General features: G+C 46.8%; 1 protein-coding gene and 1 non-coding gene across 2 annotated transcripts in view; one reads left to right on the top strand and one right to left on the bottom strand.

Annotated features, from left to right (window-relative positions):
• Nucleotides 1-22,577, bottom strand: part of LYPD6 (LY6/PLAUR domain containing 6) — a 51,716-nt gene extending 29,139 nt beyond the window's left edge. Inside the window, exon 1 of the mRNA XM_038751546.1 lies at nucleotides 22,377-22,577. The gene's annotated coding sequence lies outside the window, so the exon portion shown is untranslated. The remainder of the gene's footprint in view (nucleotides 1-22,376) is intronic.
• Nucleotides 11,914-12,016, top strand: LOC119932681. Its single transcript, XR_005452422.1, has one exon. It is a non-coding gene; the product is annotated as a U6 spliceosomal RNA (small nuclear RNA).
• Nucleotides 22,578-26,289: the final 3,712 nt, after the last annotated feature.

Here is a 26,289-nt window from a genome sequence, read left to right as displayed (position 1 = left end):
TGCTTACTATGAACCGTGCACTGTTCTAAGTGCTGGGATAGATAAAAGTTAATAGGTTGGATGCAGTCCCTGTCCCACACAGGGTTCACACTCTTAATCCTCCATTTTACAGATGAGGGGAAACTGAGGCACAGAGAAGTGAAGTGACCTGCCCAAGGTCACACAGCAGGCATGTGGTGGAGCCAGGCCTCTCAGACTTCGGACTCTCAGGCCTGGTCTCTACCCACTATGCCACGCTGCTTCTCGATCAGTACAATTTATTGAGCGCTTATTATGTGCAGAGTGCTGTGCTGAGCACTGTGCTAAGCACTTGGGAGAGTACACTACAACAGAATCAGCAGAGATGATCTCTGCCCATAACAAGCATACAACCCCCTTCCTGTCCAAGACGGGGCAGCCCACTTCACGGTTCTGGTCACCCTCATAACCAATGCCTAGGACTACTTTCATTCATTCAATAAATACATTGAATAAATACGATTGAATGAATGCCATCATCATCATCATTATTATTATTATTATTATTTATTCATTCAATCGTATTTATTGAGCACTTACTGTGCGCAGAGCACTGTACTAAGTGCTTGGAAAGTCCGAGTTGGCAACAGATAGAGATGGTCCCTACCCACCAATGGGCTCACGGTCTAGAAGGGGGAAACAGACAACAAAACAAAACCTGGAGACAGGTCGAAATCGTCAGAATAAATAGAATAATAGCTATGTGCACATCATTAACAAAATTAATAGAGTAGTAAATATGGACAAGTAAAATAAATAGAGGAATAAATATGTACAAATATATACAAGTGCTGTGGGGAGGGGAAGAAGGTGGGGGGGGCGATGGGGGGAAGAGGAAAACTTGCCACTGTAAAGCAGTGGACACACTCTGGTTGGAGGGGAGGCAGTCATTGACTCATTCAATTGTATTTATTGAGCGCTTACTGTGTGCAGAGCACTGTACTAAGCACTTGGGGAAAAGTACACCTGTCTACATGTTTTGATTTGTTGTCTGTCTCCCCCTTCTAGACTGTGAGCCCGTTGTTGGGTAGGGACCGTCTCAATATGTTGCCGACTTGTACTTCCCAAGCTCTTAGGCCGGTGCTCTGCACACAGTAAGCGCTCAATAAATACGATTGAATGAATGAAATCGGCAACATATAGAGACGGTCCCTACGCAACAATGGGCTCACCCCGACCTTACACTACCGGACTATTTCTGGGTGGAGAGAATGGTCTAACTTCAAGTCTTACTCACAGTCCATTTTAAACAAAGTGCTAAGCCCTAGGGTACATCGGGCAGCTTGCTCTGCCATGAGAAGCAGTGTGGCTCAGTGGAAAGAGCCCGGGCTTTGGAGTCAGAGATCATGTGTTCAAATCCCTCGTCCTCCAATTGTCAGCTGTGTGACTTGGGGCAAACAGTGCTCTGCACATAGTTAGCGCTTAACAAATGCCATCATTATTATTATTACCTTCTCTGGGCCTCAGTTACCTCATCTAGAAAATGGGGATTAAGACTGTGAGCCCCCCGTGGGACAACCTGATCACCTTGTAACCTCTGCAGTGCTTAGAACAGTGCTTTGCACATAGTAAGTGCTTAATAAATGCCATCATTATTATTACTATTATTATGCACACAGTTAAGCCCAGGCTAAATTTCCTTCCAAACCAGAACACATTCATTGAGAAAACTCCCAAGAAAAATCTACGCTGCTGCCGAAAAATACAGCCTCCCAACTGTAAAATGGAACAAAAGCCTCTGGAGGCCGCGTCTAATAATAATTGTGGTATTTATTAAGTGTTTATTGTGTGCCATCCACTCTACTAAGCGCTGGAGTGGATACAAGCAAAGCAGGTTGGACACAGTCTCTGTCCCCCTTGAGGTTCCCGTGGTCAATCCCCATTTGTAATAGATAAAAGTTAATAATTTTAATAGTAATAATAATTGAGAGATGGGGTCACTGAGGCCCAGAGAAGGGAAGTGATCTGTCCAGGGTCACACAGCAGACAAGTGTGTGACCTATCCCGTCTGGACTACTGCATCAGCCTTCTCTCTGATCTCCCATCCTCGTGTCTCTCTCCACTTCAATCCATACTTCATGCTGCTGCCCGGATTATCTTTGTCCAGAAATGCTCTGGGCATGTTACTCCCCTCCTCAAAAATCTCCAGTGGCTACCAATCAATCTGCGCATCAGGCAGAAACTCCTCACCCTGGGCTTCAAGGCTGTCCATCCATCACCTCGCCCCCTCCTACCTCACCTCCCTTCTCTCCTTCTCCAGCCCAGCCCTCACCCTCCGCTCCTCTGCCACTGCTAATCTCCTCACCGTACCTCGTTCTCGCCTGTCCCGCCATCGACCCCCGGCCCACGTCCTCCCCCGGGCCTGGAATGCCCCCAATCCCTCTGCCCATCCGCCAAGCTAGCTCTCTTCCTCCCTTCAAGGCCCTGCTGAGAGCTCACCTCCTCCAAGAGGCCTTCCCAGACTGAGCCCCTTCCTTCCTCTCCCCCTCGTCCCCCTCTCTATCCCCCCTTCTTACCTCCTTCCCTTTCCCACAGCACCTGTATATATGTATATATGTTTGTACATATTTATTACTCTATTTATGCATTTATTTTATTTGTACATATCTATTCTATTTATTTTATTTTGTTAGTATGTTTGGTTTTGTTCTCTGTCTCCCCCTTTTAGACTGTGAGCCCACTGTTGGGTAGGGACTGTCTCTATATGTTGCCAATTTGTGCTTCCCAAGCGCTTAGTACAGTGCTCTGCACATAGTAAGCGCTCAATAAATACGATTGATTGATTGACTGAAGTGGCAGAGGCGGGATTAGAACCCAGTACCTCCAGCTTCCTAGGCCCATCTTCAATCCACTGCTTCCCTCTGGGACTTATTTAAAGAACTTCACTGCCGGGCGAGTTGCCGTAATTATGCAGCAGCTGGTTTAATGTTGACAAAACAACTTTTAAGAGATTGCAGAAGCCTTAAAGGCCAATCAATTAAAAGCCTATGAATAGCAATGTGCATTTTGCCCTTAACGGAGCGAGCTGCCGTCAGCGTTTAGACTGACAGGGTGTAGTCATCGTGAACTAATCGGTTCTAGCTCCGGCTGCTAAACTCACCCGGTGAATAAGGTTTGAATTGTGGCCAGGTGAAGCCATCCGAGATGAAAGGAAAAGACTCTTTAAAGATTCCTTAAAAAAAACCCATTTCTTCACTGGAAAGGGAAGTGCAGAATTCTGAAACGCCTGCTGCTGAAACCAGGCTTTCGGCTTCCTAAACCGGGGGCCGCGTGGGAATATCGCAGCGGAAAGAGCCCGGGCTAGGGTCACGGGTTCTAATTCCAGCTCCGCCACTTGTCAGCTGTGTGACTTTGGGCAAGTCACTTCACTTCTCTGCGGCTCAGTTACCTCATCTGTAAAATGGGGATTAAGACTGTGAGTCCCATGTGGGACAACCTGATGACCTTGTATCCTCCCAAGCGCTTAGAACAATCAATCAGTCATATTTATTGAGTGCTTACTGTGTGCAGAGCACTGTATTAAGCGCTTGGGAAGTACAAGTTGGCAACATAGTACTTTACACATAGTAAGCGCTTAACAAATGCCATCATTATTATTATTATCGCAGGGAATTTTTTTTCTGGGCGTTCCCCGATTACTCTGGGTCCTTGCCAAATGTTTCCTCACCCATTATCACCTTACAGTGGCGTCAGCCACTCCATTGGCTTCGTCTTCCCTTATAAGTGGCATTTCTTGAGCGTTTACTTTGTGCCGGGCACTGTTCTAAGCGCTGGGGTCGATGCAAGTTAATCAGGTTGGACACGGTCCACGTTCCACACGGAGCTCACAATATTAGTCCCCATTTTCCAGATGAGGTAACTAATAATAATAATAATAATAATAATAATAATGATAATGGCATTTGTTAAGCGCTTACTATGTGCAAAGCACTGTTCTAAGAGCTGGGGGGATACAAGGTGATCAGGTTGTCCCATGTGGGGCTCACAGTCTTAATCCCCATTTTACTGATGAGGTAACTGAGGCTCAGAGAAGTTAAGTGACTTGCCCAAGGTCACACAGCAGACATGTGGCAGAGCCGGGATTAGAACCCATGACCTCTGACTCCCAAGACCGTGCTTTTGGCCGCTGAGCCACGCTGCAGGTTCCCAGGCACTGAGAAGTTAAGTGACCTGCCTGAGGTCACACAGCGGACAAGTGGCAGAGCAGGGATTAGAACCCAGGTCCTTCTGACTCCCAAGGCCGGGGCTCTATCCATCAGGCCTTGTTGCTTCTCATCTGCAAGGAGCTTAGAGATTACATTATCCATCAATATTATTTATTCATCATCATCAGTGGTATTATTTGAGCACTGTGCTAAGCAGTTGGGAGAGTAAAGTACAACGGAGCTGCTACATTCCCTGCCTGCAAGGAGCTTACATTATCACACAAATTGCAAGTCACGCTCATCCATCAGCTCTTTGGGCCTCATGCACATATTCATTTACTGATGCCGCTAACCTCCTCACTGTACCTTATTCTCGCCCGTCCCGCCGTCGACCCCCCGCCCACGTCCTTCCCCTGGCCCGGAATGCCCTCCCTCCGCACATCCTCCAATCTAGCTCTCTTCCTCCCTTCAAAGCCCTACTGAGAGCTCACCTCCTCCAGGAGGCCTTCCCACACTGAGCCCCCTCCTTTCTCTCCCCCTCCCCATCCCCCCTCCCTACCTCCTTCCCCTCCCCACAGCACCTGTAGATATGTTTGTACAGATTTACCACTCTATTTTACTTGTACATATTTACTATTCCATTTATTTTGTTAATAATGTGCATCTATTTGTTCTCATAACTTGACACCTGTCCACGTGTTTTGCTTTGTTGTCTGTCTCCCCTTCTAGACGGTGAGCCCATTGTTGGGTAGTGACCAAATCTATATGTTGCTGACTTGTACTTCCCAAGCGCTTAGTACAGTGCTCTGCACACAGTAAGTGCTCAATAAATACGATTGAATGAATGAATTTAATAAATAATTTTACTATCAATCAGCCATATTTATTGAGCGCTTACTGTGTGCCGAGCACTGTACTAAGCTCTCGGGAGAGTACTACCCTGTTTCTACTATATGTGAACGCTTTGCACGTATGCAGCCTTTCATTCATTCAGTCAGTCATATTTATTGAGTGCTTGCTTTGTGCAGAGAACTGTACTAAGCACTTGGGAAGTCCAAGTTGGCAACATATAGACACGGTCCCTACCCAGCAATGGGCTCACAGTCTAGAAGGCCATCTGGACCAGAGTGTGCTGTTAAATCATCGTCAGTGGTATTTATTGAACGCTTACTATATGCACAGCACTGTACTAAGCACCTAGGAGAGCACAATACAACAATAAACAGGCACATTCCCTACCCACAACCAGCTTACACTCTCACCCTCCCTTCCATATGAGGGGAACAATCATGTCAGCCGTCTCAAATGAGAACCTCGGTGTCTTAACGGTTGGATGTGGTCATGTGTCCAAAGCAAGTATTCACATAGTAAAATAATAATAGTAATAGTGGTACTTGTTAAGCGCTTACTATGTGCCAAACACTGTTCTAAGATCTGGGGTAGATACAAAGTTATTAGGTTTTCCCACGTGGGGCTCACAGTCTTAATTCCCATTTTACAGATGAGGTAACCCAGGTCCGGAGAAGTTAAATGACTTGCCCAAAGTCACACAGCTGATAAGTGGCAGAGCCAGAATTAGAACCCATGACCTCTGACTCCCAAGCTCCGGCTCTAAAAAACGCTGCTTCTCACGCGGAGACATGGGATTACTTTTATGGAGAGTTCAAAGGTATTTAGGATTTAGCCGGTAATCTCAGTTCGAGTTCGAACAATTCTCACATCATAAATAAGAGGCTTTTCTCGAGGATGGCCAAGATGATGCCATTGATATCTGCAGGGCCCTAAAAGCTAGCGAGCGAGATGGAAACTTAATGCTTTCTTTCTTTAGCTAGAATTACAGCGAGTCGAATAAATCCTCAAAGGAGGTCATCAGCGGGTAACGATCGCCTAGATCCCTGCAAAACGAGAACTCCTTTTCCCTCCACAAAGATGATTTGCGCGCTCGCGGGAGACTGGTAAAACCGATCGGAGACGGGAAAGATTGGTTGCGAGTGGGATGGCCGTGTCCTCGCGGGGGATAAAAGATGAATAAAAGATTCACTGCTTCTCCCATTAGAGTGTAAGTTCCTTGTGGGAAGGGAATGTGTTTCTGTTAGATTTTCCCCAGAGCCTAGGAAAGTGCATTGCACTCAGTAGTTGCTCAACAAACACCAATCATCATCATCATCAATCGTATTTATTGAGCGCTTAGCATGTGCAGAGCACTGTACTAAGCGCTTGGGAAGTACAAATTGGCAACATATAGAGACAGTCCCTACCCAACAGTGGGCTCATGAAATAGCATAGGACTTGGTGACCCAGGTTTTAGCCCTGACATTGCCCCTTGCCTGCTTTGTGTCCTCGGGAAAGTCACTTAACTTCTCTGGGCCTCATTTCCCTCCACTGTAAAAGAGGGATTAAAATACCAGTTAATAATCATCATCAATCGTATTTATTGAGCGCTTACTGTGTGCAGAGCACTGGACTAAGTGCTTGGGAAGTACAAATTGGCAACATATAGAGACAGTCCCTACCCAACAGTGGGCTCACAGTCTAGAAGGGGGAGACAGAGAACAAAACCAAACATACTAACAAAATAAAATAAATAGAATAGATATGTATAAGTAAAATAAATAAATAAATAGAGTAATAAATATGTACAAACATACATACATATATACAGGTAATACAGGTAATATATATATATTATAATATCTATTATATAGATAACATATATACAGGTAATAATAATAATTATCGTACTTGTTAAGCGCTTACTATGTGTCAAGCTGTTCTAAGCGCTGGGGTGGATACAAACTAGGCAGAATGGACACAGTCCCTGTCCCACATAGGGCTCACATTCTTAATCCCCATTTTACAGATGAGAGACCTGCAGCACAGGGAAGTTAAGTGACTTCCTCAAAGTCACACAGCAGACAGGTGGTGGAGCCAGGATTAGAACCCATGACCAGGCCCGGGCTCTACCCACTAAGCCACGCAGCTTCTTCTTCACAGACTGAGAGCCTCATATAGGACCATTGATGATCCTGTATCTATTCTAGTTCCTAGCACAGTGCCTGGCACACAGTAAATGCTTAATTAGTCAATCAATGGTGTTTATTATCTGTTTACAGAACACTGTACTAAGCATTTGGGAGAATACAATGCAACAGAATTAGTAGTCACATTCCCTGCCCATAACGAGCTTACAGTATAGAGGGAGAGACAGACGTTACTATAATGAATTGATAATGTATAATTTAAAGAAAAGTCCCTAAGTGCTGTGGGTTTGCAGTGGAGTGGGGACCGTCTTTATATGTTGTCAACTTGTACTTCCCAAGCGCTTAGTACAGTGCTCTGCACACAGTAAGCGCTCAATAAATATGATTGAATTGAATGAATGAATGAATGAGTGACTAGCAAGTGTCCAGAGATCACACAGAATCAGAATCTTAGGGTCCGGGCTACATAGCACCTAACAAATACTATCATTATTATTGTTTCATTTAGTGAGTTCCTACTAAGGGAAGCAGCGTGGCTCAGTGGAAAGAGCCCGGGCTTTGGAGTCAGAGGTCAGGGGTTCAAATCCCCGCTCTGCCAATTGTCAGCCATGTGACTTTGGGCAAGTCACTTCACTTCTCTGGTCCTCAGTTACCCCATCCGTAAAATGGGGATTAAGACTGTGAGCCCCCCGTGGGACAACCTGATAAACTTGTAACCTCCCTAGTGCTCAGAACAGTGCTTTGCACATAGTAAGTGCTTAATAAGTAAGCGCTTAGCAAGTGCTTTCCCCCTTCTAGACTGTGAGCCCACTGTTGGGTAGGGACCATCTCTATATGTTGCAAACTTGTACTTCCCAAGCGCTTAGTGCAGTGCTCTGCACACAGTAAGCACTCAATAAATGTGATTGAATGAATGAATTTAAGCACATTTAAGCTCATATTTAAGCATTTAGTACAGTGCTCTGCACACAGTAAGCGCTCAATAAATACGATTGAATGAATGAATGAATAAATACCATTATTATTATTATTACTGCGTTGGATTTTGGAGCAAATTAAACCAAAGTGGTCTTTGGAAGACCAAATGACTCGATTTAAATTAGCATATCTTGGACCCATAATCAGGAGGACTAATTCTCTAGAGAAGATGCTAATGCTAGGAAAGGTCCAGGGAAAACTGGATAGAGACCATAGCAGCGATAACGGAAGAACCTTTAGAAAGGTTGCGGATTATGGCAGAGGATGGGACTTTCTGGAGAAAGCATATCCGTGGAGCCGCTATGAACTGGAATCGAATCGACGGCACTTAATAATAAATAATAACTGTGACAGAGCAATGTAGCCTAGCCTAGTTGGTTCTGGGAGTCAGAAGGTCCTGGGTTCTAAACCCGGCTCTGCCACTTGTCTGCTGAGTGACATTAGCCAAGTCACTTAACATCTCTGTGCCTCGGTTACCTCATCTGTACAATGGGGATTAAGCCTGTGAGCCCCATGTGGGACAAGGACTGAATCCAACCCTATCACCTTGTAATCTACCCTAGCCCTTAGAACAGTGCCTGGCACATAGTAAGCGCTTAGCAAATACCATACACCATCAGATCAGACACACCCTTTTCCCACATAATAATAATATTGTTGGTATTTGTTAAGTGCTTACTATGTGCAAAGCACTGTTCTAAGCGCTGGGGTAGATACAAGGTAATCAGGTTGTCCCACAAGGGGTTCACAGTCTTCATCCCCATTTTACAGATGAGGGAACTGAGGCCCAGAGAAGTGAAGCGACTTGCCCAAAGTCACACAGCTGACAAGTGGCGGAGCCAAAATTTGAATCCATGACCTCTGACTCCAAAGCCCGTGCTCTTTCCACCGAGCCACGCTGCTTCATGGGGCTCAGTCAGTCAATCAGTGCTATTTACTGGGCGCTTAATATGTGCAGAGCACTGTACTAAGCACTTGGGAGAGTACAATTCAACAGAGCAGTTAGACATGCTCCCTGTCCCCAGTATAAGGAGGAAGGAACAGGTTTCTTATCCCCATTTTGCAGATGAAGAAATAGGGGTCCAAAGAAGTCAAGTGGCTTGCCCCAGGTCACACAGCAAGCAAGTGGTGAATGAATGTTAAGCTTTTATTTTATTTTATTTTCCTCATCACATCCTTGGGAAATAGAGAGCATCAGGATTCTTCATTCTCATTTTATAGGTCCAAAACTTAAGCAACGCCCTCAAGGTCAGAGAAGGGAAGATATTGAAAAAGAAAGTCTCCTACAGGAAAATATGTCATCAGCCAGTCAATCATTCATTCAATCCTATTTATTGAGCGCCTTCTGTGTGCAGAGCACTGTACTAAGCGCTTGGGAAGTACAAGTTGGCAACATATAGAGACGGTCCCTACCCAACAGCTGGGTCAAATTGCATTTATTGAGCACTTAATAAAGAGTACTGCACTAAGCACTTGGGAGAGTATGATCTAACAATATAACAGACACATTTCCTGCCCACAATGAGCTTATGATCTAGAGAGGAAATAACAGGTTTAATAATAACAATAATAATGATAGCATTTGTTAAGCGCTTACTATGTGCAAAGCACTGTTCTAAGCACTGGGGAGGATACAAGGTGATCAGGTTGTCCCACGGGGGGCTCACAGTCTTAATCCCCATTTTACAGATGAGGGAACTGAGGAACAGAGAAGTGAAGTGACTTGCCCAAGGTCACACAGCAGATTGGCTCAGAACGGCATCATATCCACCGAGACACAGGAGTCGTTATTCAAAGATGGCGATGAAAACATCCAGAACTGGATTCCCCGCCCGCCCCCTCAAAAGGAGTGAGAGAAGAGGGAAAACACACCTGGCCGGACTAGCAACGATTTTCTTACCTCACTCCATCAACAGCTCCTCCAAGGCAGGGATCCTCCCGATCACCTCTATTGTAAAGAACTTTCCCAAGAGCTTCGTACCACGCTCCACGCAAAAGTAAGCGCTCATAAATACCACTGATGGACTGACTGATCTTTCCCAACCAGAGGCCCGAGCCAACCTACCTCCGAACTTGTAAAACCATTAAGGCCCGTGAACCTTCCCCGGGGAAGGCCCTGTTTAGGCGGTGACGTTTTTCCTCGGCCCAAAAAGCCGGGCTGATTCTTCTCCCACGAGATGACAGCAATGATAGCGAGAACTTTATGGAAATCCCTCACCCAGAAAGGGTCTCGGCATTCCGGAGGGAGAATGAACCAACAAGTCGTAACAGATGCTAGGCTTGGTTCATAAAAGTTTTCACTCACTACTCTCCAATGTTCCCTCTGACGTGATGGCATTAAGGATGAGATTGTGTTGCCACCCTAACTCCACCTCCCTCAGCGGCTAAACCACACACTGGTAACCTGCCCGGGAAGAATGTACCTGGAGCATACATTTTAATAATAATAATGGCATTTATTAAGCGCTGACTATGTGCAAAGCACTGTTCCAAGCGCTAGGGGAGGTTACAAGGTGATCAGGTTGCCCCACGGGGGGCTCACAGTCTTAATCCCCACTTTACAGATGAGGTAACTGAGGCCCAGAGAATAATGATAATAATAATGATGGTATTTGTTAAGCGCTTACTATGTGCAAAGCACTGTTCTGAGCACTGAGGGGGGGATACGAGGTGATGAGGTTGTCCCATGTGGGGCTCACAGTCTTAATCCCCATTTTCCAGATGAGGTCACTGAGGCCCAGAGAAGTGAAGTGACTTGCCCAAAGTCACACAGCTGACAAGTGGCGGAGCCGGGATTTGAACCCATGACCTCGGACTCCAAAGCCCATTGGCTCTTTCCACTGAGCCCCGCTGCTTCTCTTTTAACTTTACAGGTAGTGGAAATTACTCCTATTATTATTATTAATAATGGTACTTGTTGCCTACCGATAGCTCACCTCCTCCAGGAGGCCTTCCCAGACTGAGCCCCCTCCTTCCTCTCCCCCTCATCCCCTTTTCCATCCCCCTCATCTTACCTCCTTCCCTTCCCCACAGCACCTGTATATATGTATATATGTTTGTACATATTTATTACTCTATTTATTTATTTTACTTGTACATATCTATTGTATTTATTTTATTTTGTTAATATGTTTGGTTTGGTTCTCTGTCTCCCCCTTCTAGACTGTGAGCCCACTGTTGGGTAGGGACTGTCTCTATATGTTGCCAACTTGTACTTCCCAAGTGCTTAGCCCAGGGCTCTGCACACAGTAAGCGCTCAATAAATGCGATTGATGATGATGATGTTGCCAACTTGTACTTCTCAAGCGCTTAGTACAGTGCTCTGCACACAGTAAGCGCTCAATAAATATGATTGATTGATTGATTGTTATTCATTCATTCAATCATATTACTGTGTGCCAAGCTGTCTGCACACAGTGCTTGGGAGAGTACACTATAACAACAAACAGACACATTCCTGCCCACAACGAGCTCGTGGTCTAGAGGGGGAGACAGATATGAATATAAAAAAAATGAATTACAGATATAACAGAAATATACAGATATAGCATTTGTTAAGCGCTTACTATGTGCCAAGCACTGTTCTAAGCACTGGGATGGATGAGCATTAATGAGGTTGGACCCAGTCCCAGTTCCAGATTGGGCTCACACTCTCAATCCCAATTTTACAGATGAGGTCACTGAAACCCAGAGAAGTGAAGTGACTTGCCCAAGGTCATACAGAAGACAAGCGGCAGAGCCGGGATTAGAACCCAGGTCCTTCTGACTCCCTAACCTGTGCTCCATCCACCAAGCCACGCAGCATGTATACTAAAATTGGAACGACACCGAGAAGATTAGCGTGGGCCCCTGCCCAAGGATGACACGCAAATTCGTGAAGCGTTCCATATTTTTCCGTCTACTTGTTTTGTTTCGTTGTCTGTCTTCCCCTTCTAGACTGGGAGCCCGTTGTTGGGTAGGGATTGTCTCTATCTGTTGCTGAATTGTACTTTCCAAGCACTCAGTACAGTGCTCTGCACACAGTTAAGCGCTCAATAAATACGATTGAATGAATGAATGAATGAATAAAAGAGGTACGGTCCAATGGTTTGAGCACATAACTGGGAGTCAACAAACTCGAGTTCTAATCTCCACTCTGTCATTCATCCAATCATATTTATTGAGCACTTACTGTGGGCCTAGTACTGTACTGAGCGCTTGGGGAGTACAATTCAGCAGCAAATAGAGAAAATCCCTGCCCACAACGGGCTCACCTGTTGTGAACTAGGGAAAAACACAGTGTCCCTGTGCCTCAGTTTCCTCACCTGCTAAATTCATTCAATCGTATTTATGGAGCACTTACTGTGTGCAGAGCACTGTACTAAGCGCTTGGGAAGTACGAGTTTGAAACATATAGAGATGTTCCCTACCCAACAGCGGGCTCACAGTCTAGAAGATGAGGATTAAGTATCTGCTCTTGCTCCCGCTTAGGCTGAGATCCCTCTGTGGGGCTATGTCTGAGCTGACTGCATTACCCCAGTGTTTAGCACATAGTAAGTGCCCAACAAATACCCTGGGCAAGCCACTTCATCTGTCTGTGCTTCAGCTTCCTCATCTGTAAAATGGGGATTAGGACTGTGAGATGTACATGGACTGTGTCCAACCTGTTAAGCTTGTATCTACCCCAGTGCTTAGAAAAATCCCTGGCACATAGGAAGCGCTTAACGAATACTATTGAAAAATACCACAATTATTGTTAGTAGTAGTAGAAATTAAGCAGGGAAAGGGAGAAGAAATTGAAGCATCAGATCAGTTGTGCTCTAGGGTGACATTTAAAGTTCATTTGGAGTTTGGCAGGGACAGAGGCACCAAGATTGATCCCCGGAGATGAATAAATCACAGGCAACATCTAAACATCTACCAACACCTTTCCGAGGGCAGGGTGGAGGGCTTTTTATCTGCTACTAAGGAATCTACAAAAATGTTCTTTCCCTGCTCGCTGGTATTAACAAGACATACCAATTATTACTATTCACTCCCGCTCTATTCTCCAGTCAACAATGAATCGTAAATTTTTGGAAAAAGAAAAATTTGACAGAAATATCAGACATCCCAGTAGATTACACAGGCTGGAGGGAGTGGGAGGGAAAGCGGGCTGGGAAAAAGATTCTTAATAGCATACCCTGAAATGGCAAAAGAGCTTCGTAAACATGTCTGTGAGAGCGGCATGCAAAATGAACTGAATTTGCTCAAGGTAATCACACCTAATAACCATCAAACGTTCACGATCATGAGAACCCAGCTTGGCATCCCCAGGGGAATCAGCGGAGAATTACGAAGCGCAGCTATCTAAGAAGGCATGTATTAAATACTCATGAGATGGAGAGAGCTCTTTCTGAATCTGTTCACGGTTTTCCCTTCCTCTTCCTAGTGATTTGTTCCCTTCATCAGTTCCAAAGTGTCAGTGTCAATATGGAGCCGGGCGGATGTTAAAAATGACCTTCTTGGGCTATAATTTCCCTCTTCTGAGTTAATGTTAGTTTCGCTAACACTTGGATGACTGACTCGTGTGGACAAAGGTCCAGTCGGTAAGTTCACTCGGGGCCGGGAACGTGCCTGCTAATTCTGTTATACTGTACTCTCCCAAGCGTCTAGAACAGTGCCCTGCACATAGTAAGCGCTCAATAAATACTACTGTTTGATTGAGGGTTCCCACTAGCTATACGTTCTGATCGTTCTGGCTCTGAGTGACAATCCTAGCCCCCAAAGCCAACTGTCGAGAAGCGGTGTGGCCTAGTGGAGAGAGCCCAGACCTGGGAATCGGAAGACCTGGGTTCTAATTCTGGCACCACCATTTATCTGCTGTGTGACCTTGGGCAAGGCACTTCACTTTTCTGTGCCTCAGTTACCTCGTCTGTAAAATGTGGATTAAGACTGTGAGCTCCATGTGGGACAGGGACTGTGTCCAACTTGATTAACTTGTATCTACCCAGCACTTTATCAAGTGTCTGGCATTAGACTCCTTACAAATGTCTACCAAATCTTCTTTCATTGCCCTCTTCCAAACACTCTGTACAGTGCTCTGCACACAGTAAGCACTCAGTAAATTCTACCGATGGGTTGACTGATTTTTCAGGGTGGTTGCTAGAGGTTGAAAACACATGCTTTCTGATGCTAAGTTTCTAGTCGACGAAGACCACTTCAATTTAACGCGCTCTGCCCAGTCTTAGAATGACTTGCTTTCTGCTTCTGTGAAATCTTAATAATAATAATAACATTTATTAAGCACTTACTATGTGCAAAGCACTGTTCTAAGCGCTGGGGAGGCTACAAGGTGATCAGGTTGTCCCATGGGGGGCTCACAGTCTTAATCCCCACTTTACAGATGAGGCAACTGAGGCACAGAGAAGTGAAGTGACTTGCCCAAAGTCACACAGCTGACAAGTGGTGGAGCTGGGATTTGAACCCATGACCTCTGACACTCCAAAGCCCGGGCTCTTTCCACTAAGCCATGCTGCTTCTCTACATTATCCTAAAGCCAAACGCTAATGGCTCAGACTGTGAGCCCACTGTTGGGTAGGGACTGTCTCTATGTGTTGCCAATTTGTACTTCCCAAGCGCTTAGTACAGTGCTCTGCACATAGTAAGCGCTCAATAAATACGATTGATTGATTGATTGATTGATTGATTGATTAATGGGTGACTCTGGCTTCCTATCGGCAGATCCGGTCAGAGATCTATTTGTCTGACAATTTCTCAGCACCTGCCCGCTCAAAAACTCATTCTATCTAGTCAGTTTCCTGCAGGAAAGGATCGATAGAGGGGCTGAGTAGATTATGGGCCACTAAATCCTCCGCGTGCCAACGGAAAGAGGAAAAAAAAATCCCCTCAGAACCAGGCACAGATGAAATTTCATGCAAGGGAAGCGGAATGGAGTTGGGCTCATAAAGGCTCTCCTTGTTGGAACGAGAACATTTACATATTATCTGAATCCAAGAATCATAATCGGTTCCCAAATAGCACACCCCATCACTCAGTCGGCCTCGGGGAGATCTTATTCCCAACGGCTAAGTGCTGTTTTTCGGAGGAAATTTTGCTCATCTTGGCAACCGGATTCCTTGAGTCAATGGCAGTTACCCCAAGCGAAGAGGAAATGAGCAGCCCGTACGGATTGGACATTTCCTTGATAGGTTTGAGAGAACCTTTCCTCGGAAGAGTTCGGAGAGCGGAACAGAGGACATTAACGGGAGATTGTTAAGTCCTAGAGGAGAGGGATAATGCTGAGTTTCAGTCATTTATCCCAGAGAGTCTGTGGGGTTTTAGACATTTAATATTACCCCTAACCACTGTGAGCCCACTGTTGAGTAGGGACTGTCTCTATATGTTGCCGACTTGTACTTCCCAAGCACTTAGTACAGTGCTCTGCACACAGTAAGTGCTCAATAAATACGATTGATTGATTGATTGATTGATTGACAATGCATCTCTCAGCACTTTGCCCCCTCCTACCTCACTTCGCTAATCTCCTGCTACAACCCAGCCCTCCCACTTGGCTCCTCTAACTCCAACCTACTCACCGCTGCCCACGTCTTCCCTCTACCCCTTAAAAATAATAATAATAATGTTGGCATTTGTTAAGCGCTTACTATGTGCCAAGCACTGTTCTAAACGCTGGGGTAGATACAAGGTAATCAGGTTGTCCCATGGGGGGCTCGCAGTCTTCATCCCCATTTTACAGTTGAGGGAACTGAGGCCCAGAGAAGTTAAGTCACTTGCCCAAAGTCACACAGATCTACCAGAGAAGCAGCGTGGCTCAGGAAAGAGCACAGGCTTGGGAGCCGGAGGTCATGGGTTCTAATCCCGGCTCCGCCACTTGTCAGCTGTGTGACTTTGGGCATGTCACTTCACTTCTCTGGGCCTCAGTTCCCTCAACTGTAAAATGGGGATGAAGACTTAGTACAGTGCTCTGCACACAGTAAGCGCTCAATAAATACGATTGATTGATTCTCTGGGCCTCAGTTACCTCATCTGTAAAATGGGGATTAAGAGTGTGAGCCCCACGTGGGACAACCTGATCACCTTGTATCCTCCGGAGCGCTTAGTACAGTGCTTTGCACATAGTATGTGCTTAACAAATGCCATCATCATTATTATTATTACCACCATTCTCTCCACCTTCGAAACCTAGACTGTAAGATCCCTCTAGACTCCTTGTGGGAAGGGAACGTGTCTGTTCATTGTTATATTGTACTCTCCCAAGTGTTTAGTACAGTGCTCTGCACACGGTCAGCACTCAGTTTTTTAAAAAATCACATCTCCTCCAAGAGGCTTTCTCCTCAGCCCTCATCTTCCCTACCCCTGCTCCCTTCTGCATCGCATGCACCTCAACTGTACCCCTTAATTACTTGATAGTTACCCCAACCCGCAGCACCACAACCCTTATGGAAATACCCATCATTTATCCTAGTGACCGTTGACCATCGCACCCTTTAGAACGTGTCTTCCCTGAGAAGCAGCGTGGCTTAGTGGAAAGAGCCCTGGCTTGGGAGTCAGAGGTCATGGGTTCTAATCCCGGCTCTGCCACTTGTCAGTTGTGTGACTTTTGGCAAGTCACTTAACTTCTCTGTGCCTCAGTTACCTCATCTGTAAAATGAGGATTAAGACTGTGAGCCCCAAATAGGACAACCTAATAACTTTGTATCTACCCCAGCGCTTAGAACAGTGCTTAGCACATAGTAAGCGCTTAACAAATACCAACATTATTATTCCAGCTCTGTTAAATGGCACTCTCCCAAGCATTTATTACAGTGTACTATGATTGATACAGTGCACTATGATATTATTCATTCATTCAATTGTATTTGTTGAGCACTTACTGTGTGCGGAGCACTGTACTAAGCGCTTGGGAAGTCCAAGTTGGCAACATATAGAGACGGCCCCTACCCAACCCTACTCACAGTCTAGAAGGGAGAGACAGACAACAAAACAAAACATATTAACAAAATAAAATAAATAGAATAAATATGTACAAGTAAGTACCTTATATCTTGCCCTCTTCCATTCATATCTACAAAGATTAATCCCGCAGTGCAGAGCAGTGTGAAAACTCAGACACCATCATCAATCCAGGGTATTTATTGAGGGCTCACTGTGTTCAGAGCACTGTACTAAGCACTTATCATCTTCATTCCCCTTCCATAGTAATAATACTAATGATGGTATCTGTTCATTCATTCATTCAATCGTATTTATTGAGCGCTTGTGTGCAGAGCACTGTACTAAGCCCTTGGGAAGTACAAGTTGGCAACGTATAGAGACGGTCCCTACTCAACAACAGGCTCACAGTCTATAAGGGGGAGACAGACAACAAAACAAAACATGTGGACAGGTGTCAAGTCATCAGAATAAATAGAAATGAAGGTAGATGCACAGATCTGTTGAGCGCTGACTATGTGCTAAGCACTGTTCTAAGCACTGGGGTAGATACAAGGTTATCAGGTTGTCCCACATGGGGCTCACAGTCTTCATCTCCATCTTATAGATGAGGTAACTGAGGCTCAGAGAAGTTAAGTGGCTTGCCCAAGGTCACACAGCAGACAAGTGGCGGAGCCAGGATTAGAACTCACGTCTCTGACTCCCAAGCCTGCACTCTTTCCACTAACAATAATAATAATGATGATGGTATTTGTTAAGCGCTTACTATGTGCAAAGCACTGTTCTAAGCACTGAATCCCGGCTCTGCCAATTGTCAGTTGTGTGACTTTGGGCAAGTCACTTTACTTCTCCGGGCCTCAGTTACCTCATCTGTAAAATGGGGATTAAGACTGTGAGCCCCCCGTGGGGCAACCTGATCACCTTATATCCTCCCCAGCGCTTAGTACAGTGCTTTGCACATAGTAAGCGCTTAACAAATGCCATCATCATCATTATTATTATGGGGGACAGGGACTGTGTCCAACCTGATTTGCTTGTATTTTCCCCCCACCAGAGCCCAGAGCTCAGTGCAGTGTTTAATAAATACCACAATTATTATCGCCCCACGGCACTTGTATATATTTGTACAGATTTATTACTCTATTTATTTTACTTGTACAAATTTGCCAATCTATTTATTTTGTTAATGATGTGCAGATAGCTATAATTCTATTTGTTCTGACTATTTTGACACCTGTCTCCATGTTTTGTTTTGTTATCTGTCTCCCCCTTCTAGACTGTGAGCCCGTTGTTGGGTAGGGACCGTCTCTATACGTTGCCAACTGGTACTTCCCAAGCGCTTAGTACAGTGCTCTGCACACAGTAAGTGCTCAATAAATACAATTGAATGAATGATTGAATGATTATTATTACATTTTGTAGCCATTGGGTGACCTGATCTGGGTTAAGTCCAAAGATAGCTCCAGTTCTGAAGAAAATGTGCGACTTGTGATAAATGGAGAATGCACTGACCGGGAACCAAGGAAAATAGTAGCTTGAAAAATGGCAATAAGAGAAAAATTCACCCACTCGGTTAATCGATAGTCTCTCAGAAGCAAGAAAAAGGGAAATGACCCATCTCATTTCATTTGAGTCACATTTCCGAGCACCCAGAGCAAGCAGAATTCTCTGAAACTCTGGGGTCTTGTATCCAATAAGATTCAGAGTGGCTAGTCTAGTTGCTGGTCTCTTAACAGATGCTTCCTTTTTTAAAAAAAAAAATAGTATTTGTTAAGTGTTAACTTCATGCCAGGAACTGTATTAAACACTGGGGTAGATACAAGCTAATCAGGTTGGACACAATCCATGTCCTACAAGGGATTCACAGTCTTAATCCCCATTTTACAGATGAGGGAACTGAGGCCCGGAGAAGTGAAGTGACTTGCCCAAAGTCACGCAGCTGACAAATGGTGGAGCCAGCATTAGAACCCAGGTCCTTCTGACTTGTGTTTGCTTTTGGAAATGGAAAAAAGTCATTCCGTGAGAAGTTTTTCTTGTCCAGTCTCACTTGCTTGGGAGCCAATGGTCAGATATTTAAATTCTAATAATAATAATAATAGCATTTATTAAGCACTTACTATGAGCAAAGCACTGCTCTAAGCGCTGGGGAGGTTACAAGGTGATCAGGTTGTCCCACGGGGGGCTCACAGTCTTAATCCCCATTTTCCAGATGAGGGAACTGAGGCCCAGAGAAGTGAAGTGACTTGCCCAAAGTCACACAGCTGACAACTGGCAGAGCTGGGATTTGAACCCATGACCTCTGACTCCAAAGCCTGTGCTCTTTCCACTGAGCCACGCTGCTATTAATTCATTAATTCCACTATCAGATCTGCACGATAATAATAACGATGGCATTTGTAAGCGCTTACTATGTGTCTAGCATTGTTCTAAGTGCTGGGATAAATGCAAGCTAATCAGGTTGGACACAGACCCTGTCCCACATGGAGCGCACAGTCTCAATCCACATTTTACAATGAGGGAACTGGGGTACAGAGAAGTGAAGTGACTTTTCCAAGGTCACACAGCGGACGTGTGGCAGAGCTGGGATTAGAACCCAGGTCCTTCTGACTCCCGGGCCTGTGTTCTTTCCACTTAGCCATTCACAGGCTTAGATTCCCATCAAGACGTTCCCCTAGATTGTAAGTTCCTTGAGGTCAAGGATTGTCTACTTATTCGATTATGCTCTCCCTTGAGCTTAGTATAGTGCTCTGCACACAGTAAACGCTTAATAGATACCATTGCTTGAAGGTCATAAATAGAGCAGATAAACAAAATCCACAGATCACCTAATTTAGCCATGGGTTTCACCTTTCTCCAGAGAAGCACCTTCTCTGGTTTCACCAGAGAAGCAGCGTGGCTCAGTGGAAAGAGCCCGGGCTTGGGAGTCAGAGGTCATGGGTTCAAATCCCAGCTCCCCCACATGTCTGCTGTGTGACCTTGGGCAAGTCACTTCACTTCTCTGAGCCTCAGTTCCCTCATCTGTAAAATGGGGATGAAGACTGTGAGCCCCACGTGGGACAACGTGTTCACCTTGTATCCCCCCAGTGCTTAGAACAGTGTTTCGCACATAGTAAGCGCTTAACAAATGCCATCATTAATATTATTATTTCTCCTTCACTGTTCCACAATCAGAGCCCCTAGCAAACTTGAGATTAGGTCAGCTTTGTGCTCCTTTCCCAACAAGAGCATAGGCTTGAGAGTCAGGGAACCTGAGTTCAAATCCCTGTTCTGCCATTTGCCTGCTGTGTGACTTCAGGCAAATCACTCCACTTCTCTGTGCCTCAGTTTACTTTCTGTACAATGGGAAATAAATCCCAGTTCTCCCTCCCCTTTTAGACTCTGAGCCCTGCATGGAATAGGGACTGTGACCGATCTAATTATCTAATAATCATTCATTCATTCCATCATATTAATTGAGCGCTTACTGTGTGCAGAGCACTGTACTAAGTGTTTGGGAAGTACAAGTTGGCAATATATAGAGATGCTCCCTACCCAACAGCGGGCTCACAGTCTTGAAGAGGGAGACAGACCACAAAACAAAACATATTAACAAAATAAAATAACTAGAATATGTATATGTATGTATATGTATATGTACAAACATATATACATATATACAGGTATATATCTACTAGTATCTACTCCAGTGTTTAGCACAGCGCTTGGCACATAAGTGTTTTAACAAATACCACGATTATTATCAATATTGTTATTAACCCTTCACAGAACAGAGCAGAGAAATGACTAAAGGATGGGGGAGCCGTCTGGAGTTTGAACTGCATTCTGGATAATCTACACCCTGGTTGATTTCCCGTGGTGTAATTACCCCTAAACTGTACTGAACGCCCTTCACTTTAATTCATTCAATCGCATTTATTGAGCGCTTACTGTGTGCGGAGCACTGTACTAAGTGCTTGGAAAGCACAATTCACTTCATGCAGGCAATTCTGGTGAACTTCTTGGAAACTCTGTGCCCCTGAAGGAATAAATATTCAGAATTTGAGTCCGGAAGCTGCTCAGCTGCTCACAGAATCACAAAAAGCAAAGCACAAATCTAAAACCAGATGGCCTCGGGGTCTGGAAATTTGTCTGGGGCAGCAGAGAGAGAGAGCAGAATAATGGTCAGGTCATCAGGCTAGATTTTTAAAGTCCTAACCGTATTAGTCTCCAGATATGCCTTACAGCTAGAGTCAGGAAAGACATCATCCATATCATTGGGGGACATAAGTAGAAACCGGCATTTTCTTTAGCAATATAGAAAGTCAGTGAAGAAAGGCTTTAGGAGAATGTCAGCTAATTATAAATGACTCCGAGTTACCTTAAATATATGGAGAGTCACCAGACAAAGGTGAACCGGATTTTTCTCCCTTAACCTGCAGACACAGAGGCGATTTCCCATCAGCTCGCTGTGGTGCGTATGACGGTTTGGGGTTTTTTTCTTTTTTACATTCATTCAATCGTATTTATTGAGAGCTTACTGTGTGCAGAGCACTGTACTAAGCGCTTGGAAAGTACAATTCGGTAACAGATAGAGACAATCTCTACCTAACAACGGGCTCACATAAGCAGGTATCCTGTACACTAAGAAATGTTCCAGGGGTTATTTAGGCATGTATTTATATACAGAAACAACTGGGTTACTAAACAATTGCATTTCAAATTGGCAAAATAAATATATATATAAACTAAATAAATAAGTTAATATAAACAACAGAGAGGAAACGTTGAAGGGGTTTGGGGAGGCTATTATATCGTTTGCGATGGGAAACTATCATCCTTAGGGAGAGATTCTTTCCCAAGCAGCTCCAAATCCCTGTTACTCCCCGGGAAAAAAATTAATAAATAAAGCTTTCTAAGAGTTCCAGGCTTGGCTTCAGAATCCTTCCTGAGACGCAGCAGCATTTTTTTCTTACAAATAGAGGAATGAGTTGAGCACTTTTTAAGAGCAGGAAGAGAAGGTCCGATTCATATGCGTCAAACCCCCAGGAAGCCGCAGAGCTAAACAAGTCGTCCGAAAGCACCTTTGCTCCCGCGATTTCCCCGCCCTTTTTCCCGGTGAAAACTGAAGTTTAGCTGGGTCTGGGGGGAAGCGGTGGCCGGACCCCCGAAAAGAGGAGCGCTACGTGGACAGGGAAGGGGCCCGACCATCGCCCCGAGATCTTTGCAAGCGCCCTTTGGACACACGATGCGCATTTGGAGACACGATGCGCTATTGGAGACCACGATGCGCATTTGGAGACACGATGCGCATTTGGGAATGGATCCGGAGAGTTTTCCAGGGAATCTCCTTGGAAGTACTCACCTCCGCAACGGCCGGCCGGGCCAGAAACGGGGAGCCCGGGATGCTCTCCGCTATTCCACTGCAAGGGAGGAAAAGTCTCTTAAACCAAAGCAGGGGGGTAGAGAGGACCGGTTGCGTTTTGGAGGTCACCCCTGGGGCTCCTCTTCTGCTAGCCGTCCTCGCCGGTCACTTGGGGGGGAGAAGGGGATTTTCCCCCCTCCGGGGCGCTGGATGGAGCTGGGAAAGCCCGTGGCCGGGGTGGGGGGGGGGGGGGACCCAGGCGTGCAGGAAAGGATGGAGAGGATGGAGAGGATGGAGAGGAGCAGCGGCCCAAGTATCTCAACCTCCGGAGGATGCAGCAAAAAGTGTGAAACGGCTGCACAGCCCGCCAGGCTGCCCGCCAGGCTGCCCCCCGGGGGGTGGGCAGAGAGAGGAGGGAGCCCCCCCACCCCCCCACCCCCACCCCGGGTCCCCGCGGCAACACGTGGCTCGGGGCCGCCCAAGGAGTTGGTCCTTGGCGACCAGGACTGGCCCGATGGGGGGGGGGGGATTCCCTCCCCTCTTGGACCTTTGAGGTTGGGGGGTCCCGACCTGAGCCTCCCCAACCCGGAATGCGGGGGGTGGGGGGGGGGGGGAAGACGCCCCCTCCTCACCAGGGCTGAAGCTGGGCCGGGCCGGGCCGGGCTGGGGGTCCGGAGCCCGGCGGCCCGGCGGCCCGGCGCCCCATCCCAGGAGCGGGCCCCCCCCCCCCCGCACCCCCGGCGGCTCCTCTCCCCGGGGGGCGCAATGCGGACCACCCCGGGGGCGGCAGGGGAGGGCGGGGGAAGGGGATGGGGAGGGGATGGAGAGGGGAGGGGAGGGGAGGAGAGAGGAGGGGAGGGGAGGGGAAGGAGGGGGAGGAGAAAGGAGGAGGCGAGGAGGAAGGGAGGGGAGGAGAGGGGAGGAGTGGGGGGGGGAGTAGAAAAGAGGAGCAGAGAGGAGGAGGAGAGAGGGGAAGGGAGGACGGAGGAAGGAAGGAGAGGAGGGGGAGGAGGGGGGAGAGGAGGACAGGGGAGGGGAAGGGAGGACAGAAGAAGGGAGGGAAGGAGAGGGGACGAGAGGGAAGGGAGGACAGAGGAAGGGAGGGGAGGAGTGGGGAAGGGAAGAGAGGGGAGTAGAGGAGAAGAGAGGGGAGAGGAGGAAAGGGAAGGACGGGGAGGGGAAGAAGGGAAAGGAGAGGAGAGGGCAGGGGAAGAGAGGGAAAGGGACGAGGGAGGATGGGAGGGGAAGGGGAAGGGAGAGGGCAGAAGGGGAGGAGAAGAGAAGGGAAGAGAGGGAAGGGAGGACAGAGGAAGGGAGAGGAGGAAAGGAGAGGAGAAGAGATGGGAGAGGAAGAAAGGGGAGAACAGGGAGGGGAAGGGAGGAGAAGAGAGGGGAGGGGAGGAAAGAGGAGGACAGAGGAGGGAAAGAGAGGAGAGGAGAAGAGAGGGGAGGGGAGAGCGGAGAGGAGAAGAGAAGGGAGGGGAAGGGAGGGGAGGGGAAGGAAGGGGAAGGAAGGGAGGAGAAGAGGGGAGAAGAGAGAGGAGGGGAGGAAAGAGGAGGACAGGGGAGGAAAGGGGAGGGGAGGAGAGGAGAAGAGAGGGAAGGGGAGGAAAGAAGGGAGGGGAGGAAAGGGGATGACAGGGGAGGGAAGAAGAGAGGGGAGGCGAGGGGAAGACGGGAGGGGAAGGGAGGAGGAGGGAGGAGCGGGGGCGGGAGGGGAGGGGGTGAAAGGGATAAGGGCAAGAGGGGAGGGGAGGAGGAGGGAGGGGAGGAGGAGGGAGGGGCCGGCAGTGGATACTGTCCTCTCCCAAGAGCTTAGTACAGTGCTCTCCACATCGTAAACGCTCAATAAATACGATTGATTGATTGAGAAGTGGGAGGGATGGGCCGAGGAGAGGCCGACAGTGGATAGTGTACTCTCCCAAGCGCTTAGCACAGCGCTCTGCCCATCGTAAGCGCTCAATGGAAAGAGCCCGGGCTTGGAGGACGTGGGTTCTAATCCCGACTCCTCCACTTATCTGCTGTGTGACTTTGGCCAAGTCACTTCACTTCTCTGAGCCTCAGTTCCCTCGTCTGGAAAATGGGGATTAAAACTGTGAGCCCCATGTGGGACAACCTGATTGCCCTGTATCTCCCCTAGCGCTTAGAACAGTGCTTGGCACATAGTAAGCGCTTAACAAATACCAACATGATTATTATTATTAATAAATAGAACTGATTGATAGATTGAGTCATTGATTGATTGAGAGGTGGGGGTGGCATTGGACCCCCCTGCCGGGGCCGCTGGCCAATCACGGAGCGGGGGGAGGGGAGGAGCCCCCCGCCGGGCTGCCTCATTGTCCAAGGCCGGGGCCCCCAGGGGAATTTACGCAGCTCCACCAACCAGATTGTTTTCTTAATTATCATCCTCATCATAATCAACATCATCATCATCGTCGTAATCATCATAGTAATAAGAAGCAGAAGAATGGCATTTATTAAGCGCTTACTATGTGCAAAGCACTGTTCTAAGCGCTGGGGAGGTTGCAAGGTGATCAGGTTGTCCCACGGGGGGCTCTCAGTCTTAATCCCCATTTTACAGATGAGCTAACTGAGGCACAGAGAAGTGAAGTGACTTGCCCAAAGTCACACAGCTGACAATTGGCAGAGCTGGGATGATGATGATGATGGCATTTATTAAGCACTACTATGTGCAAAGCACTGTTTTAAGCTCTGGGGAGGCTACAAGGTGATCAAGTTGTCCCACGGGGGGCTCACAGTCTTAATCCCCATTTTCCAGATGAGGGAACTGAGGCACGGAAAAGTGAAGTGACTTGCCCAAAGTCACACAGCTGGCAGAGCCGGGATGTGAACCCATGACCTCTGACTCCAAAGCCCGTGCTCTTTCCACTGAGCCACGCTGCTTCCCACAATGGTATTATGTAATAATAATTATTATCATATGATTATCTTAATAATATAAAATAATAATCATATTATATAATTATCAGCAATAATAATAGTATTTGTGAAGTGCTTATTATGTGCCAGGCACTGTCTTAAGCGCTGGGGGAGATACAAGCAAATAGGGTGGGGCCCAATCCCTATCCCATGAGTGGCTCACAGTCTCCATCCCCATTTGACAGATGAGGGAACTGAGGCCCAGAGGAAGTGAAGTGACTTACCCAAGGTCACACAACAGACCTGTGGTGGAACCGGGATTAGAACCCATGACCTTCTGACTCCTAGGCTGGGGCTCTATCCACTAGGCCATGCTACTTCTCAACTGCTGCTTCTTGAGTAACAGTGATAACAATAATGATAATAACAATAATAATAAAATCAAAATAGTAATACTCGTTAAGTGCTTACTAAGTGCCAGGCACTCTGTTATTTTCGTTCAACCCAAATCTCCATCTCTGCCCCTGCTCTCTCTCCCTCCCTTCAGGCTCGTGTCTCCTCCTGCCTTCAAGACATCTCCATCTGGATGTCTGCCTGCAATCTAAAACTCAATCCTGGCTCTGCCACATAATAATAATAAAATAGTGATGGTATTTGTTAAGCGCTTACTATGTGCAAAGCACTGTTCTAAGTGCTGGGGAGATTACAAGGAGATCAGGTTTTCCTAAGGGGGGCTCACAGTTTTAACCCCCATTTAACAGATGAAGTCCCAAATCTGCATCTCTGCCCCTGCTTTCTCTCCCTCCCTCCAGGCTCGCATCTCCTCCTGCCTTCAGGCCATCTCCATCTGGATGTCTGCCGGTCACCTAAAACTCAACATGTCCAAGACTGAACTCCTTATCTTCCCTCCCAAACCCTGCCCTCTCCCTGACTTCCCCGTCACTGTTGACGGCACTACCATCCTTCCCGTCTCACAAGCCCGCAACCTTGGTGTCATCCTCGACTCCGCTCTCTCGTTCACCCCTCACATCCA

This window comes from Tachyglossus aculeatus, chromosome 9 (assembly GCF_015852505.1).
Source record: "Tachyglossus aculeatus isolate mTacAcu1 chromosome 9, mTacAcu1.pri, whole genome shotgun sequence".
Taxonomy (NCBI): Eukaryota; Metazoa; Chordata; class Mammalia; order Monotremata; family Tachyglossidae; genus Tachyglossus; species Tachyglossus aculeatus.
Note: the sequence above shows the minus strand (reverse complement) of the source record. Positions and strands in the feature narration are given on the sequence as shown.